At 46.8% G+C, this 14,300-nt stretch overlaps 1 long non-coding RNA gene across 1 annotated transcript in view; it reads right to left on the bottom strand.

The window, feature by feature from the left end:
• The window catches only part of LOC121155871, a 166,236-nt gene extending 152,002 nt beyond the window's left edge, over positions 1-14,234 (bottom strand). The window contains exon 1 of the long non-coding RNA XR_005883763.1: positions 13,326-14,234. This is a non-coding gene — a long non-coding RNA (uncharacterized LOC121155871). The remainder of the gene's footprint in view (positions 1-13,325) is intronic.
• Between the last annotated feature and the right edge of the window lie 66 nt (positions 14,235-14,300).

Here is a 14,300-nt window from a genome sequence, read left to right on the forward strand (position 1 = left end):
CACCTGGTGCTGACCACTGCAGTCATTTGGGGAATGAGCCAGCAGATGGAAGATTTCTCTCTGTTTCTCCCACACTCTCTAGCTGTCTTTCAAATTAATCAATCAATAAATACTTGCTTAAATAAGGAGCCTGACTAGACCATTTCAGTGTGGAGTTCAGTGAGGATGACATGCAGTTTGAGATTAAGACTGGTTGGGAATTAGGAGTTCTTGGTACCACTTTGTCATTTCTTTGCCGTGAACACTTCTTGAAGGGAAGGCTGGTACAGCACCTTCCCAGCTGGCCCACCCAGTCAGGGCGAGTCCCGTCATTAAAGCCGTGAAAATGCTTCTTAAAGTCCGTGAAGCTATGTAAATGTGTTATCAGCACTTTCAGACACCCATTAATAGGATGCTCTTCAATCTTTTATTTTACTTGGCATTATTCTCTGGCCAGGCTACAACTGGGACTCTTCCTCCATCTTCTGTGAGGTCTCTAAGCGGCACATGGTTTTCAAGTGAGTTATTCAATCAACCCTTTCAGTGGTAATGACAAAGTCCCTCTGGACCATCTGCCTTCAAAGACATTACATCTGCGGGGCTGCCCTGACTCCCTGCTCATCCCACAAACAGATCAAGTGGCCTCTGGGGTAAAGCCTGATTAATGGCAAAATGAATTAGTAACAAGTTGGGAAAAAAGAGACAAATGGTTACCCAACTCACAGCTCACCTTCCTTTACACCATGATGGGCCAGTAATGCTTCTAAATGGGCTTTCTCCAGAAGTGGGGAGGAGGCGCTGGAAGTGTGGAGGATGCTATTTAAAAGACCCCAGGGGGGAATTACTTGATAAAAGATCTTTCCATTTTCCTAAGTGACTCCCCTGATAAAATCACTTTCTCTAAATTTGAATTTTTATAATCCAGTGTTTAAATTATGATGGGAATAGCTTCTAGAATGATAACAGTAGGGGCAGCCTTGTGGCAAAGGTAGTTAAGCGGCTGCCTGCCTGCAATGCTGACATTGCATATCCTGGCTGTTCCACTTCCACCCCAGCTCCTTGCTAGAATGCCTGGGAAAGCAGTGAAGGATGGCCAAAATCATTGAACCTTTCCATCCATTTGAGAGACCTGGAAGAGGCTCGTGGCTTTGGCCTGGCTCAGCCCCAGTCATTGCAGCCATTTGTGGAGTGAGACAGCACGTGGCAAATTTTTCTCTCTCTCTGTAACTCTGCCTTTTAAACAAATTAATCATTTTTTAAAATAAGTATGATAATCATTAACAAAGACCCAATGATTAAACAGTACCTTTGTCCTTTGCTGATAGCACTACCTATGATTGGGTAACACCTCAATATTTTATTTCCTTTTGGTATAGTATATGCATGGAAATTGAATCTGCCCTATACTTCAAATAGTTTCTAGATTATTTACAGTAGTTAATATATATGAGTACTAATGTAATGCACTATGAATATATTATAAATAATCTCAGTTTTCAGGTTTACAGATAGTTGTCAGGCATAGTGTTTAGGGAGTGAAGAACAAATTATGCACGTGTCCATTACAAACACAACTCTTCTGACTGTTGAATCCAAGGACAGAACTAGACATGGAGCTTCAGGTGCACATGGCTGGGAGGGCTTCTGAGCTCTCTCGAGAGATAAGGCTGAAGCAGGTGAGGTTGGGCCAATGTTGCGGTACTACAAGCTAAGCTGCCACTTGTGATGCTAGGTCCAGTCCAGATTCCAGAGTCCCTCCCAGCTGCTCTACTTCTGATACAGCTCCCAGCTAAGGTGCTGAGGCAGTACATGATGGTCCAAGTACTTCAGCCCATGCCATCCATGTGGGAGACCCAGAAGAAGATCCTGGCTTCAACCTGCCCAGCCCTGGCTAAGGTGGCCACTGGGGTGTGAACCTGAGAATACGAGATCTCTGTCTCTCTTCCTGGGCTGCTCTCCCTTTCAAATCAAATCAATCAATCAGTCTTTAAAAACAAATGATGGCTTAATTTCAAGAGCTCAATTCGGGGGTGAAGAAAATATTCCAAATAATTATAATTGTAAGCAAATGGTTTGCCTCTTGAAGTGTGAAACTTCCACTCAGAAAAATGTAGATCATTTTGTGACCAAATTATATTCTAGAAAATACACGCCTGTCTATAAGAACTGTAGGGTGACAGATGGATAGTAAAATGAATAAAAGTAAGTTTAGGGGGCAAGTAAGTGTCCCAGTGGGAAGCACAGTTGGAAAGAACTAAAGGGTCAAGGTCACCCAGCTCCTTTTTGTGGATTTGCACGTCAGTGTGGAGTGGGGAAAGCCTTAGGAATCCTGGCTGAGGCACCTTCCTTTCTTCCTTTCTCCCTTTCTTCCTTTCTTTTTTTCATTTCTTTCTTTTTTTTTCTTTTCTTTTTCTGAAAGATTTATTTATTTTTATTGGAAACACAGGCTTACAGAGAAGGAGACACAAGAGAAAGATCTTGCACCCACTGGTTCACTTCTCAAATGGCCACAATGGTCAGAGCTAGAGCTGATCCAAGGCCAGGAACCAGGAGTCTCTTTCGGGTCTACCACAGAGGTGCAGGGTCCCAAGACTTTGGGCCTTCTCCCACTGCTTTCTCAGGACACAATCAGGGAGTTGGATGGGAAGTGAAGCAGCTGGGACATGAACCAGCACCCATATGGGATGCAAGTGCTTGCAAGGAGAAATTAACCAATTGAACCATTGAGCTGGGTCCAAATACCTTTCTTCTTTCACCTCGAATTTCTCCCTGTGTCATTGTTGGGAGCAAACAGCACTCACCCCAACCAGAAGCTCGCTTTCCAGCTGCCTCTGAAACACACACACACAAACACATCAGCAACAACCATACACATTCACACAGCTGGGACACACAAGAACCCAGGGAGCTTGAACTGAGGCCTGGAGCTCAGCCATGATGGACAGGGAGATCCCTTTGAGGTCCCCCAGGAGGGCCCAACTCTGTCATTTTCCAAAGAGGAAAGTGAGAACCTGAGAGGCTGTGTGACTCACCTGCTACTCAGGTGGGTGAGTCTTGCTTGTCCTGCCACATCCTGATGATGCGCATCAACTGGGATGCTTACTCCTTAGCATTATTTCTGTCTCCAAGATCAGGACCCAGCAGGTGCTGTGTGTGTTCATTAGCTGAGTAATGGTTGCCACCACCTACCTTTGAAGCTGCTGGGTAGGGTAGGGGATAACCCTACCTTCCCTCGCCCTCCCCCACCCCAGCGAATGAAACTGTTGCCTGTCTGCAGTCTGTTTACTTTATGGTTGCAGGGATCGCTCCTGAGTCTTCTCACATGTCTACCTGCTTACCAACCTCAGAAAACAGGAGGACTGGGGCCTCTGCTTATTAAAAGCAAACAAACCTATAATTAAACATCAACACGGCAGTGCTGCTTTGAAACAACTGACTCACCACCTTCTGGCTCAGAGGTCTAAACTCAAACCCTGTGACCCCTAAACAAACCTTCCTCACTAGTTACGAGAGAGCCCGCTGCAGCAAGGTCTGGTAGCCATGTTATCTAATCCTTGAGACTGGCAAATGATCATGGTATGAGTATTTTTTATTTCAGCAATGATGGTGTGTCTCACTTAAGTAATTTGCTGACAAATACAACTGGAACCTGGAAATGCCCAAGTTTGAACTTGGGTTTCCAGAACCCACAGCCATTGTACCACAGCACACTACATTTAAACACAGGTCTCCCATGTTCTATTTCTGTTTCAAAGGTTACCTTAAGACCTAGGAGAAGGAAGCCAGTGTTTTCCCATGTTTGGAGTTCTGACAATGCTTCTGGGGAGAGTCCTGAGTCACTTTGGTTACTTAAATGTGTAAAGTGGTTGGAGCACAGGCTACAGATTCTAAGCTACTCCTACCCATTTTTTTTTTTCCCCTGGTCCAGAATGTGGCCTGAGTGCTAGGATTATTTTCCAAATTCCCCAGGTATACCTTGCTTTACTTTAATTTTATTTTTGATGATGTTTACATAATTGATTAGGGAAGGAAAGAGTCAAGGATTAGGGGAAAGTGGGTGAGACCACTGTTTCCAAATTTCCTTTTTCTTCTTCCTGTATTTGGGGGAAGCAGAAAGAGAAACAAAGAAGCCATGCTCAGCCTCCCAACCACATCAGTACCCAGGGATGGGGAACAGCCACCCATATCATCCCCAATGTTGAGCATGCTCCAAGGATTCTGCTTAAGTGGTTTTGATAGTTCTGAAATGCTGTCAATTTCATCAATCCAAAAATCAGGAATCCTTCCAAGGTCCATTACTTTCCATTTGTGTAGAAATTTGCTGTCAATGCTTGGCTGGGGTAGTTGACCAATTTGTTCTGCCCTCCTTCCTCTGCTATGGTACCAGATTTCCTCCACAGGCTCCAATGGACTGCCATATCCTCTGTGCATTTGGGTATGCCGTCCACTGCTGCATTCAAGCCACTGAAGAGGCCCAGTTCTGACATATGCATACCATAGTCAGACCACAGAACCTGCAATTCTCCACATGGTTGGGGTTCTGAATCCAGTGGTTCAGTTAAGGATGTACCCAAAAAAACCTCATTGAGGTAATCCTAGACCTGACTCCTGTGTGTCCTTGCCAGCACCGAGTCTGGCTCAGCCTGTCACCCATTCCAGCCCATGCACACACTAGTAGTTACATTTGCTGGGTCAATTGTCTTCAGTCCCATCTCTTATGCAAACCAATGGAGAACGCATCTCAGCCCAACCCTGCCACCATACACTCAGCCCTCATGTATACCAGTAGGAGTGACCCCCAATAACTTCCGTTAGGCCCACCCCCACCCTGGTTCCTGTGTTTGCCAGTATGTGCAGCAGACTGGTCCAATCTATCTCTTATCCCATTTGGCTCTCATACACATCAATGGGTGTTGGAGCCTAGCTTAACTCAACCACCTCCATTATCCAGCCCACACACATACCAGTGAGTGCCGCCACCTGTCTAGCCAGGCCCGTCCCCAGCCCCAGTTCTCAAGCTCATCAGTGGAAGTTACAATCCATCAGAAAGGTGCTCAGTTTCCCTACTGGGACTAGTCCTGAATCTTGCACTCTCCTGTGGGACTCAGGGGCAAAGAGGTCACTAAGTCAATAAGATGGTGACTAACAGTTAAGGTTACTGGCAAGCAAGATGGCGGCCAAGAACAGAGCCCTGGGGATGAACCAGGGCAGGGGTCACATTGTTTCAAAACAAGATTGATTGGCCAGGGCCATTTCACTCACCTACCCCTGGCCTATGGGAGGTGGCTTCTGCAGTCATGCTCCTAGTAACTGGCTCCTAGTTTCTCCCCTCCTGGAATTCCTGAAATTCCTTGCCTAAGGCTATCCCTTACCCTATATAAGAATCGACTTTCCCCAATAAATCGAAACTGCTTAGACAGAATCCCTGTCTGTCTGTTTGTCTCTCTCGGGGCGGGAGGCTAGGTGGCAGGCTGCAGGCTCACTCCCTCCAGCAACGGGGGTACTAGAGGAATCTGTGGGGGAGACCCCCCCACTCTCCAGATAGTTCTGCTGCCTAACTTGATAGGATTAGCCCCCCCAGTCCCAGTGCTTGCCAAGTGATGCTGCAACACAGCTCAACCAGCCTGCTCCCACTCGGGCTTATGCATGCACCAATGAGTACAGTTGGTCAGCCCAGCCTGGCTCTCTCTCTCCCTAACCCAGTTCACATGCAGACCAACAGGTGTTATAGCCTTGCTCTACCTGATCTGCCCCTGATCCCAGTTCTCACGCTCACCAGTGGGAGCAGTGGTCCAGCAGGAGCCCTCCGCAATCTCCATACTGGCTTGCACCTCCCACCCACCAGGTCTTGCGTGTGTTTGTGGGTTCTGCGCCCCAGTCTGGCATGGCTTACCTCACTTCAGCATTTGCTGGTGGGTGCTGTAGCCTGGCCTAACTCAGTCTTCCCCTAGTGTGTTGCCCAACATCTTGCCCAAATGACTACCTAATATACTCCTTGGTTTAAGCAACCCACAATGCAGCATAAAGCTACCAATGCCAGATCAGAAGTCTGGGCCAACTTGAGAGTTAAACTGGCTGTTATTGACAGATTCCTACTAACTAAACTTACATATGAGAAACTCATGATCATCAAAGATATTGATTACTATAGCCTTTCATTTTCCTGGAATTCAAGCAGCATCTAAATAACAGTATTTTCAAAACACTTTAAAAATTTCAGTTATGTTGTTGGAAAATAAAGAAAGAATTTGCTATGATACAAAGCGTAGTAACGAGAAGGTTTCCATACTACCAACAGCTAGTTGGGGACAACATAATAGCCCAATCTGTGGGTATGGGCAGATGGTGTCAACTGTTATAAACTGATTGACAAACAGTCCATCACAGTTAGTTCATGCATTTCTAAAAAAGATTTATTTAATTAGTTGAAAAGCAGAGCTACAGGAGGGAGTGAGCCAGAAAGCTCCAGTCTGCTGGTTCTCTCCTCCAGATAGTCACAATGGCTGGGGCTGGGCCAGAGTCAGAAGCCAGGAACTTCATCCAGATCTCCCATATGGGGGCGGGGGCTCAGGTACTCGGACTGTCTTCTGCTGATTTCCCAGGCACTGATGCTCATAAGGGATGCTGGTGTCACAGGCTATACACAGGCTAGGTCACAATGCCAACTTCCATTTCCTGTATTGAAGAACTTCTGAATTATATGGTAAGGAATTCCCAAACATTTGCTAGGTGGACATCTGATGTAGGGGCTTAAGACACTGTCCAATGCTGGAATACTTGGGTTAGATACTCCTGGCTTCTCACTCTAGCTTCCCTCCAATACAAACCCTGGGAGGAACGGTGATGGCTCCAGGAATTGGGTCCCTGCCACTGACATGGGAGACCTGGCCTTGGGCTTTGGCCTGGGCCCAGCTCTGTTCATCACAGGAATTTGGTGAGTGAACTGGCAGATGGGAACTCCATCTTTCTCTACCCCTAAAGTAAGTAAGCAAACTCTACAACATCTGGCACATTTTCTATGGGTTACACAAATATTTTCCATATGGCCCAGTAATTCTACAATGGATATATGTCCAGGAGAACTACAAACATACATTCACACAAAAACTCCTACACACATTCAAAGCATATTTGTTGTAGTCAAAAAGTAAAAAAAAAAAAAAAAAAAAAAACAAACAAAAAACAACCCCCCCCCAAAAAAAAAACAGCTCAAATGTTTATAAACTGGTGAATCGGTCAACAAAATTGGATATATCCACATAGCAGATTGTTCAGCTGTAAAAAGGAATAAAGTCTGATACATGCTACATCAGTGTACCTTGAAAACATTATGACAAAGAAGCTGACTTGGGTGCAGTGTGATAGCCTAGCAGTTAAATCCTTGCATCTGCTGGGATCCCATATGGGCAACGATTAGTGTCCCGGCTACTCCACTTTTCCATCCAGCTCCCTCCTTGTGGCCTGGCAAAGCAGGAGAGGTTGACTGGAAGCCTTGCGACCCTGTACCTGTGCGGGAGACCTAACAGAAGCTCCTGGCTCCTCACTCCTGGCTTTGGGTCAGCTCAGCTCCGATCATTGTGGCCACTTGGAGAGTGAACCAGCAGATGGAAGATTTTTCTGTCTCTCCTTCTCTTTGCCTTTCCAATACAAAATAAAATAAATCTTAAAAAAAAAAAAAAAAGCTGGACCCAAAAGGCCATATGGAACAGGCAAATCTATAGAAACAACGTAATTGAGTGGTTACATAAAGCCTGGGGTGGAGGAATGGGAAGTCACCAATGGGCGAGGGCTGGTTATAAGGGGTGATGAACCATACAGTGACTGTTGCTTCACGGGAACTATACCAGAAGTCACATCTTACGGTACAATGATTATATCACAATCAAGCTTATTGCTAAAGCCCGCTTACTTGAGCAGCATAGCTTTCATTGTTCTCCTGATTATACTCTTTCCCCGCCATCCATTCTCCATTCTTTTTTTAGGAAGCTGTTCCACGTGGGCTGTGCCAACAGGCACCTTGGTTTGTCCCAAATGAAACCCTTCTGAGAAAGAATCACAGGGCTAAACAGGACTCTGTTCCACAAAGCCCTGCTGGGGCTGGGACCCTGCTCCACACATGCCAGAGGTCAACGCACACAACCTTAGCACACCAGCCCAAGGGTGCTGATGGTGGCTTCTCAGCCACCCAGGCTGCTGGAACTGCACCACCCACTCTCTAGTTTCCCTAAACCCTGTGCTCGTCCTTGCAAATATTCTTTCTCAAACTTCCTCCTTTGCCCAGTTTGAGGGGGCCATCTGTTTCCTGCCAGCACTGACACAAAGCTTCACACAAACAGCCCGAGAGATAATTCAGAGAGGAAAGGTGTGGTCAGCACAGTGACACTGCTAGATGTGTTGGGGACAGCCGTTGGCCGGCCGCGCCTTCGGTCTCCTAGGTGTCTGTGACACCAGATCCTGATAATAAATGAGTTCACCACACTCCCTAGCTAAGGGGTTAGTAAATACAATTTCAACATCTCAGATAATTCTAAGGCTTTTTTTTTTTTTGCCACTTGGAAGGAAATGAACATAGTGCCAAATTACAACTTTTGGTTTGAGAATTCAGTATGAGAAAACACATCCATTTGGTTTATCTTTTTAGCATTTGTTCTGCTTCCTACAACTCAGGATTTATGTATTTCCTCAGTTCTGGAAAATTCTCTGCCAGTATCTCAGAATATCCGCTCCTCCTCCCCGTTCTCTATGAATCCAGCAATAGACATTATTTTTCTTGTTGCCTAGCTTTTTAAAATTTCTGTTGTCTATTTCATTATTTCGAAGTGATTTTTTTTTTCTGATCTTTCTGGTCAAATATCCTCTCTCCAACTGTGTGTCGAAGTTCTCTAACCTCTCCATGTATTCAAGGATATATAGTCATTTTCGTGATTATATATTTCTTTTCTGAGATTTATCTATTAGAAAGGCAAAGTGACAAAGATAGAGACACAGAAAGAGATCATCCATCCGCTGGTTTGCTTCCCAAATGCCCAAATACACATTGTATTTTTAGACTTTCTATCTCATTCTCCTTTTCACAATGCTTGTCCTGTTCTCATAGAGTCTTGTCTTTCTGTTTGCTCTTTTGCTATCCGAATCATTTTAAAATCACTTCCCCTGACCGACTGTTGGATCATTTCCAGTTCTTGCGGGCTGAAGGCCACTGTTGGCTGTGTATGTGCTGACTCCTGAGCAGGATGAGACTTGATTCATATCTGTGAGGTAGGGACCTACCTGCGGGAATTCTAGAACTTACTAACAGTAGGTCCCCTCAGACTCAGGTGCTTCTGGGTTACCCAGTCATCTTTTTAGTCAGCAACACTTATTTTTTTAAATAATTCTCATCTTTGGGTCTTTTGGATATATTCAAGATGAGACTAATTTAAATGTTAGAATGCAGCTGGGGTCAGGGCCCAGCGTGGTAGCCTAGTGGCTAAAGTCCTCGCCTTGAATGCACTGGGATCCCAAATGGGTGTCAGCTCTAATCCCAATGGCCCCACTTCCCATGCAGCTCCCTGCTTGTGCAGGAAAGCAGTCAAGGACAGCTCAAAGCCTTCAGACCCTGCACCCGCGTAGGAGACCCGGAAGAAGCTCCTGGCTCCTGGCTTTGGATCAGCTTAGCTACAGCCATTGTGGTCACTTGGGGAGTGAATCATTGGATGGAAGATCTTCCTCACTGTTTCTCCTCCTCTCTGTATATATGCCTTTCCAATAAAAATAAATAAATCATAAAAAATGCAGCTGGGGTCAAGGGTTAGGCTTAGCGATTCTCACTGGAGTCTCTCTGCCTCATGCTGAGCTTAGGCTGGGATTACAAACATCTGCGTCAGCTTTTTGTCCTACAGGTGGCTCAGATCCACCTGCATGAGCCTGATGTGTGTGATCAGACGGTCCTGGCTAGGGCTTGCTATGCAGCTCAGAACTGCACAGCCCTGCCTCACATGGCTCTCCTTGTGGGGGAACACCCAGGCCTGCAATACCGAACTCAAAGACCTCTTCTGGGGCAGCTGACGCATCAGCTTCCCTGCCTTCTCTGGTCTTCAGGCTCCTCTGCTGCTGTGGATGTCCCTTCTAGCCAGCTCTGCCCTGCCTTTAAAAGGATGTCAGGAGCTATCATTGTGGCACAGTGCGTTAATCTTCCTGTGATGCCTGCATCCCACATCAGGACACTACTTTGAGTCCTGGCTGCTCCACTTCCAATCCAGCAACCTGTTAATGTGCCTTGGAAAACAGTGAAGGATAGCTCAAGTACCTGAGCCCCTGCCAGCTGCATGGAGAATCTGCATGGAGTTCTTGGCTCTGGAGTTTTATCCTGGCACAGAGCCAGGCCCTTGAGATCATTTAGGAAGGGAACCAGTGAATGGAAGATCTCTCCCTTTCAAATAAGTAAGTGCATCTTAAAAATAATAATTAAAAAAATCTGGTTATCTTTGACCTGCTGTGTTTACAAGGCAGTAGCAGAGGGGTTGCAGATTAAAGAATTTTCCTAAGTCTCCTTTCCTATGTTTATGTCACAAGATGTTAGGTTTTGTACCATGGGTAGTATTTTCCATTTTAGGTGAACTCAGATATCTCCAATGGATTTAAAATAACTAGAGGGATTTCTAATCGCTTCACAGGTACACAAACATAAGGCTTTCTGAAAATAATATTTTTCTTCATGGTCTTTTGTTCTATTCTCTCCAGAACCCATATCTTTTAGCAGATCTCTTTTTCTCACTCTACTCCTATGGAGCAGAAAGAGCTAAGCTCCAGAATACTGTCAGTGAGGAACTGATCAGGCCTTGGACACCCTTGCTCTGTAATTAATAACAGAGATACATGTTCTCCTGAGAGTCCATTCTCAATATCAAGTATTACATAGAGGCATCCAATGAATAGTCAGCAGGCAGAACAGGAGCCTATAAAGAAAGCCAACACAATCAGATGCTCTTGGGACAACAAGCAAGGCTGGGCACAGAGCAGGTGTTCAAGAAATGTCTGAGCGACTGCCATGATCCATGCCACTCTATGGACACACCGTCCTGGAAGCCCAGAGTCAGCAGGTAAACACAAAGGCTTTCGGTTGCCCCTCTTCTGTGTCTTCCCCATGAACCAATTTCTTACTTGGCTCTACTTTCAGATACTGCAAATGCGCTTGCAAAGGAGCAGTGTTGGAATGCTGGGAAACCTAAAACTTGGAAAACTTCATGTCCAGGAGAAAAGTTGCAGGCTTCTGAGAGAGGCTGGGAGGGGCAGCAGGCTCTGGAGGGAGAACTTGCACTCCAGGTGTCTCTGGTCACTCCGGGCCCTCTGAACTTGCACTTGGCTTGTTCCACAGGCCTGCTGCCTGGCATGCATAGGCATGGCGTTGGGAGCCTGCTGCTCCCAGATTAGTTCAGCCTGGCTCCTGCTCAGTTCATCACCTTTCATTAGCTTCCTGCGCAGTGACACACTCTGGACACTGAGGTTATACCGGGGTATTTCCCAGTCTGCCAACCACAAACATGAGGAGCATCTCTTAAGGCAAGGCAGCAGATATTCTTAATCGAGTCTTATTAATTTCAGTTTCAAAAGGAGCCTGGTTTCTAAATCGAAGCCACTTTATGTTCTGACAACTCCCCAAGTTGTCTAAGAGACTGAATCGTTCTGGGCTCACGAAGAATCTTACAGCAATTTTATTTTTATAGGAGACATGGTCCTGAGTAATACCCCTACAGGCAGCCTTTAGTGAGCACTTACGTGTGCCAAATACTCGTAGAAGCAATTCTGTTCAGTTCTCCAGCAGCCTTATATGAGTTAGCATTTCTGTTGCTCTTGCTTTGCACAGGCCCAGAAGGGCCATGGGCACTGAACACAAACCTAGTATGCTGGCTCCCAGGTGCCATTTAACACAACAACCGCTCCCAAAGCTCAGCACTTTCCCAGTCATCGCCCGAGTCTCCCAGCTGCTCGGTAGACCTCACCAGTTAGAATCACCTGAGGAACTTTCCAGTCTCCCCAGCATGAAACAAACACCTTGGAGGGTTAACCTGGGGAAAATCTTCACGCCATTCTTATAATGTTTCAGTAAGTCTGAAATTAAACTCAAATACAACTATTCAAAGACTTACTTAGAATACTATGGGTTGACCTGGAGGGTTAGCAGCAAAGATCCAGAAAACATGGTTCCATTTTTATGTATTAAAGAATCACAAAATACCCATACACACACAATTGCCCAAGTCTGTATGTCCTTATTGAACATGTACGTTAAAACAAAACCAAACCAAAACCTTTGGAGCACAATTTCTAGAGGTTCTATGTGGATGATACTGGGTGGTTCACCAAGTCAGGATTTTTTCCTCAAGCATAGTTATATGCTAGAACCACCGGGGGAGATTTTCAAAGGCCAGATACCTAAGGCCACAGCCCAGACCAATTAAATCAGACTAGCTGGGAGTGGTGCCCAGCTTTGGGTAGTTCAAGATTCCCTCAGGGGATTTCAATATGCAGCCACGTGTGAAGGCTGGGCAGGGTCCCCCAGGACTAGCCAGGGTTGAGAACCACTCCTGAGATGGAAGGAAACACTCCTGTGCCCACAGCAGTTCCAAGTGACAGGCACAGGGCATCCATTTCAATCGTGGGGGCAACCAGCTAGCCAGGGCCCCCGGGGAGTAGAAACTGGCTCCAGAGATCAAATAACTCAGCAGAAGTCACCGGAGCTGGGAGACATGGTGTACACTCTGACTCCACCCAAGAACTGGGGTTGAAATTCCTTTAATAGATTCATTCTTCTGGGTTCCTCCTCCTAGGAGCTATTAACAACAGCAAGCAACTGCTCCTGTGGGGAGTTACTTGGAAACAGGCTCTTAATGTCCGCCCTGGGAGGACTGGATGTTTTTTCGTAGGGAGGGAAAAGTTAGACAGATGTTCAGGAGCTGGGAAAGAATGTAAAAGCAAAGGGCGTCATTCCGAGCTTGTCATTAGACTCACAATCCCTGCGTCCATCAGCCTCATCCCAGGCCTTGGTAGAAATGCTAAGTGTGGGGCAGGCATCGGGTAGTGTGGTTAAGGCACTGTATCCCATCCTGCACTACCAGGGCTCCCGTTCTGACTCCCCTCCTCATTCTAGCTCCCTGCTAAGGCAGACCCTGGTTTGCAGGTGATGGATCAACTGATCGGGTCTCCATCACCTGCTGGACTGAGTTCCTGGCTCCTAGCTTCAGCCTGGTCCTCTTGTTGCAGGCACACGGCGGGGGGGTGGGGGGGGGTGGGGATGAACCAGCAGATGGGAGATCTTTCATTCATTCAAACAAAAACAAATAAAAAACACCAAGTGTCAGTCTCACCTCTGAGAACAGCGATTTTAAATGCTTCCCTTGGGAACAAGAGGTGTGCTTTGGCCAACACTGCTTGAAGTTCAGGGGCACTTAAAGTCTAAGGCAAGCAAGCTGATCTTAGAGCTCTGAATGCTGGGTGCCACTTGAAGTCTTTCAAAGCCACTGGCTCAAGTAATGTTCGCGACAGCTCGATCAAGGTGACACCATCATGATACCCACTTAGGACTGAGAAAACGGGGGCCCAGAGAGGCTAGGCAGCTCTCCAAGGCCTTGCAGTAGGTTGCTAACCGGAGTTTGAAGGCAGGCAATCAGGCTCCACAAGCAGCCATCTTGATCCCTAACTGGGACCGCATCCAAGCCCCAGTACGGACAAGGACAGACAAGGACCAAGTCACCGCCTCGGGAGAGCGGAAGGGGGTCCTTGGCATGCCAAGCTCTTTGCGGATCGCCTCCAGCAGCACCGTCCTTCCTTCCTTGGGATTTCCAGGTTCAGTTCAAGGGTGAAAACAGTCCAGTTAGGGACTTCAAGGGTTTTGAAATCCTTTAAAAGCTGCCTGAGGAACGCCCCTCTGAATAACCCTGGCCTCCCTTCAGGGCAGGTGAGGGATCTGCGAAAAGGAGCCAGGAGGCGCCAAAACAGCCAGGACACGCCAAAGCAGCCAGGACACCTGCTGTTCTTTCCAGCTGAAACCAGTGGCCTGGCCAACAGGAGACCTCCAAGTCACCACAGCCCCCAGACACTGGCGCTCCAACGCTATCTCCTTTTTTTTTTTACAACAGCCAAGCAATCCGCTTCCCCCGCATCCTGCAACTTTATCGAACTCCACATCCCACTGCAGGATACGCCCCCGAAAGCTCCCGTCCGGTTCATCTGTTCGGCTGCCCTCGCAGGATGGGCCTTCTCCTCAAAAGGCTGAGCTCGCGGCAGCGGCTTTCCCGCCCTTCTCGAGCGCTCCCGAGCCGCCGGGCGCTGGCTGGCTTCCT

Source organism: Ochotona curzoniae, unplaced genomic scaffold, assembly GCF_017591425.1.
Source record: "Ochotona curzoniae isolate NIBS_2020 unplaced genomic scaffold, NIBS_Ocur_1.0 contig_3190, whole genome shotgun sequence".
In the NCBI taxonomy this organism is placed as follows: Eukaryota; Metazoa; Chordata; class Mammalia; order Lagomorpha; family Ochotonidae; genus Ochotona; species Ochotona curzoniae.